Genomic DNA, 5,249 nt, shown 5'->3' on the forward strand with positions numbered 1-5,249 from the left:
TTTTGAATGTGCTTGATGCAAATCAAAACATCCTGTTTGCAACTAGGGCCCAAGTGCTGCCACTGATGGGGTGGGTGTCTGTGTGGCCCAATTTTTGGAAAAAAGGTAGACTCCGCTTGGAGTAACCCTTGCTTGCTGTGTTTTTAAAAGAAGCCAAGATGAACAGAGCTGGGATCAGGAAAGACTTTGCTACCTACCCCGGTGTCATCCTGGGGACGGTTAATTATGGCGTATTTTTGAATGTGCTTGATGCAAATCAAAACATCCTGTTTGAAACTAGGGCCCAAGTGCTGCCACTGATGGGGTGGGTGTCTGTGTGGCCCAATTTTTGGAAAAAAGGGAGACTCCGCTTGGAGTAACCCTTGCTTGCTGTGTTTTTAAAAGAAGCCAAGATGAACAGAGCTGGGATCAGGAAAGACTTTGCTACCTACCCCGGTGTCATCCTGGGGACGGTTAAGAATAGCGTATTTTTGAATGTGCTTGATGCAAATGTAGCTGTGAAGTGTACAACTGGGGCACAACTGCTGCCACTGAAGGGGTGGGTGTGTGTGGGGCCCAATTTTTGGAAAAAAGGGAGACTCCGCTTGGAGTAACCCTTGCTTGCTGTGTTTTTAAAAGAAGCCAAGATGAACAGAGCTGGGATCAGGAAAGACTTTGCTACCTACCCCGGTGTCATCCTGGGGACGGTTAATTATGGTGTATTTTTGAATGTGCTTGATGCAAATCAAAACATCCTGTTTGCAACTAGGGCCCAAGTGCTGCCACTGATGGGGTGGGTGTCTGTGTGGCCCAATTTTTGGAAAAAAGGGAGACTCCGCTTGGAGTAACCCTTGCTTGCTGTGTTTTTAAAAGAAGCCAAGATGAACAGAGCTGGGATCAGGAAAGACTTTGCTACCTACCCCGGTGTCATCCTGGGGACGGTTAAGAATAGCGTATTTTTGAATGTGCTTGATGCAAATGTAGCTGTGAAGTGTACAACTGGGGCACAACTGCTGCCACTGAAGGGGTGGGTGTGTGTGGGGCCCAATTTTTGGAAAAAAGGGAGACTCCGCTTGGAGTAACCCTTCCTTGCTGTGTTTTTAAAAGAAGCCAAGATGAACAGAGCTGGGATCAGGAAAGACTTTGCTACCTACCCCGGTGTCATCCTGGGGACGGTTAATTATGGCGTATTTTTGAATGTGCTTGATGCAAATCAAAACATCCTGTTTGCAACTAGGGCCCAAGTGCTGCCACTGATGGGGTGGGTGTCTGTGTGGCCCAATTTTTGGAAAAAAGGTAGACTCCGCTTGGAGTAACCCTTGCTTGCTGTGTTTTTAAAAGAAGCCAAGATGAACAGAGCTGGGATCAGGAAAGACTTTGCTACCTACCCCGGTGTCATCCTGGGGACGGTTAATTATGGCGTATTTTTGAATGTGCTTGATGCAAATCAAAACATCCTGTTTGAAACTAGGGCCCAAGTGCTGCCACTGATGGGGTGGGTGTCTGTGTGGCCCAATTTTTGGAAAAAAGGGAGACTCCGCTTGGAGTAACCCTTGCTTGCTGTGTTTTTAAAAGAAGCCAAGATGAACAGAGCTGGGATCAGGAAAGACTTTGCTACCTACCCCGGTGTCATCCTGGGGACGGTTAAGAATAGCGTATTTTTGAATGTGCTTGATGCAAATGTAGCTGTGAAGTGTACAACTGGGGCACAACTGCTGCCACTGAAGGGGTGGGTGTGTGTGGGGCCCAATTTTTGGAAAAAAGGGAGACTCCGCTTGGAGTAACCCTTGCTTGCTGTGTTTTTAAAAGAAGCCAAGATGAACAGAGCTGGGATCAGGAAAGACTTTGCTACCTACCCCGGTGTCATCCTGGGGACGGTTAATTATGGTGTATTTTTGAATGTGCTTGATGCAAATCAAAACATCCTGTTTGCAACTAGGGCCCAAGTGCTGCCACTGATGGGGTGGGTGTCTGTGTGGCCCAATTTTTGGAAAAAAGGGAGACTCCGCTTGGAGTAACCCTTGCTTGCTGTGTTTTTAAAAGAAGCCAAGATGAACAGAGCTGGGATCAGGAAAGACTTTGCTACCTACCCCGGTGTCATCCTGGGGACGGTTAAGAATAGCGTATTTTTGAATGTGCTTGATGCAAATGTAGCTGTGAAGTGTACAACTGGGGCACAACTGCTGCCACTGAAGGGGTGGGTGTGTGTGGGGCCCAATTTTTGGAAAAAAGGGAGACTCCGCTTGGAGTAACCCTTCCTTGCTGTGTTTTTAAAAGAAGCCAAGATGAACAGAGCTGGGATCAGGAAAGACTTTGCTACCTACCCCGGTGTCATCCTGGGGACGGTTAATTATGGCGTATTTTTGAATGTGCTTGATGCAAATCAAAACATCCTGTTTGCAACTAGGGCCCAAGTGCTGCCACTGATGGGGTGGGTGTCTGTGTGGCCCAATTTTTGGAAAAAAGGTAGACTCCGCTTGGAGTAACCCTTGCTTGCTGTGTTTTTAAAAGAAGCCAAGATGAACAAGTCATGGGTCAGCAAAGACTTTATCTACCTACCCCGGTGTCATCCTGGGGACGGATAAGAATGGCGTATTTTTGAATGTGCTTGATGCAAATCAAAACATCCTGTTTGCAACTAGGGCCCAAGTGCTGCCACTGATGGGGTGGGTGTCTGTGTGGCCCAATTTTTGGAAAAAAGGGAGACTCCGCTTGGAGTAACCCTTGCTTGCTGTGTTTTTAAAAGAAGCCAAGATGAACAGAGCTGGGATCAGGAAAGACTTTGCTACCTACCCCGGTGTCATCCTGGGGACGGTTAATTATGGCGTATTTTTGAATGTGCTTGATGCAAATCAAAACATCCTGTTTGCAACTAGGGCCCAAGTGCTGCCACTGATGGGGTGGGTGTCTGTGTGGCCCAATTTTTGGAAAAAAGGGAGACTCCGCTTGGAGTAACCCTTGCTTGCTGTGTTTTTAAAAGTAGCCAAGATGAACAGAGCTGGGATCAGGAAAGACTTTGCTACCTACCCCGGTGTCATCCTGGGGACGGTTAATTATGGCGTATTTTTGAATGTGCTTGATGCAAATCAAAACATCCTGTTTGCAACTAGGGCCCAAGTGCTGCCACTGATGGGGTGGGTGTCTGTGGGGCCCAATTTTTGGAAAAAAGGGAGACTCCGCTTGGAGTAACCCTTGCTTGCTGTGTTTTTAAAAGAAGCCAAGATGAACAAGTCATGGGTCAGCAAAGACTTTATCTACCTACCCCGGTGTCATCCTGGGGACGGATAAGAATGGCATATTTTTGAATGTGCTTGATGCAAATCAAAACATCCTGTTTGCAACTAGGGCCCAAGTCCTGCCACTGATGGGGTGGGTGTCTGTGTGGCCCAATTTTTGGAAAAAAGGGAGACTCCGCTTGGAGTAACCCTTGCTTGCTGTGTTTTTAAAAGAAGCCAAGATGAACAGAGCTGGGATCAGGAAAGACTTTGCTACCTACCCCGGTGTCATCCTGGGGACGGTTAATTATGGCGTATTTTTGAATTTGCTTGATGCAAATCAAAACATCCTGTTTGCAACTAGGGCCCAAGTGCTGCCACTGATGGGGTGGGTGTCTGTGTGGCCCAATTTTTGGAAAAAAGGGAGACTCCGCTTGGAGTAACCCTTGCTTGCTGTGTTTTTAAAAGAAGCCAAGATGAACAGAGCTGGGATCAGGAAAGACTTTGCTACCTACCCCGGTGTCATCCTGGGGACGGTTAAGAATAGCGTATTTTTGAATGTGCTTGATGCAAATGTAGCTGTGAAGTGTACAACTGGGGCACAACTGCTGCCACTGAAGGGGTGGGTGTGTGTGGGGCCCAATTTTTGGAAAAAAGGGAGACTCCGCTTGGAGTCACCTTGCGGTGTTTTACATGATTTTAGAATGGCGTGCCATGCCTATATCTGTGTGTCCTCCTCTTTTTCCTTGTCCAGCTGTTTTGTTTTCGCATGAGTATATGTCCTTGTCACTTTCCCATGTGTTTGTGTTGTGTTGTGAGTTGTTTGTCACCTTTTGGACACCTTTGAGGGTGTTTTCTAGGTGTTTTACTGTGTTTGTGATTGCCTGCCATTGTTTCCTATTGGCTCGAGTTCGGTTCGTCGAACGTTCGACGAGCCGAACTCGAACGGGAGCTCCGTTCGGCGAACCGACCTCGAGCCGAACCGGGACCGGTTCGCTCATCTCTACTCCTGGACATAGCATTCGAATTACCAGGTCCCTGAAGGCTGAAATGCGTAGTGGCCGGAAATCATGAACAATTACAATGGGCGTATGTGCTGTAGATCCTGCGTCAGTTGTAGCTTGGAACTTTGTCTTTTCACGGATTTGCCCGTTTCTCATGGTGTTGGGCTATTTTCGGATCAAAATGGTGTGTCCCTCCTTGGCCCGTATCATGGGTTACTTCAGGGGCAAATTTAACTCTCTTAGCACTTTTCTCCTTAATTGTGGCCGTTGAATTGTGAGGTCAAGGTCTATCCAACCAGCATATTTGTTGTTTTTCAGACAATTTAGGGCTCGTGCATAGTAATAATAACACAGGTTTCCAAGGGTAAAAATTTTTGAAAGATGTGATTTTTTTCATACTTTCGATCATTGGACTCAGTAAAAATATTGAAAAAATATCATCACGTACAGTTTTTTCACAAACACTGATTCTATAGGTGTTAGGGCCAGGTGGACGGGCAGACCCAAGAGGTGGATCTACTGGGCCGAACACCTTAATGAAGGCAAGGGGTCCGGTAGCCGGAGCACTACGGGTAGCAGGACAGTCCGTGCAAAAGAGTGGAATGGAGAAGTCCCTGGGACCACGGAGTCACTGATGGTAGTCCGGGTGACGGAGCTCAGGTTCGGAGGCCGAGATGTCAGGCAGAGTCCGGAACCGATGGAGCGAGAGGACGGGTCACCACAGGGATCAGAGATGGTACGGACTGACGGGATGGCAGATAGTCAGCGTTCGGGGTTCGGGAATCGGCAGGACCGGATGGCGAGGCAGGAGCGGCTCTAGAAGAGAGATAGGTAAGTATATCACAGAGACACAAGGAGACCTGACTCCTAGCTTAGGAAACACGAAGAACAGGCCCCGCCCACTTGGACATTAAACCCCTTTATACCCTGTACCTGTGTGTTCAATTTCCTGTCAGTGGACGCTGGCCCATTAAGAGAGGGTCAATGACCGCGCGCGCGCCCTAATGCGCATGCGCGAGGCCCGGGTGCCAGAAGCCAGGGCACGGAGCGG

The sequence above is a fragment of the Anomaloglossus baeobatrachus genome, unplaced genomic scaffold, assembly GCF_048569485.1.
Source record: "Anomaloglossus baeobatrachus isolate aAnoBae1 unplaced genomic scaffold, aAnoBae1.hap1 Scaffold_91, whole genome shotgun sequence".
Lineage (NCBI taxonomy): Eukaryota > Metazoa > Chordata > Amphibia > Anura > Aromobatidae > Anomaloglossus > Anomaloglossus baeobatrachus.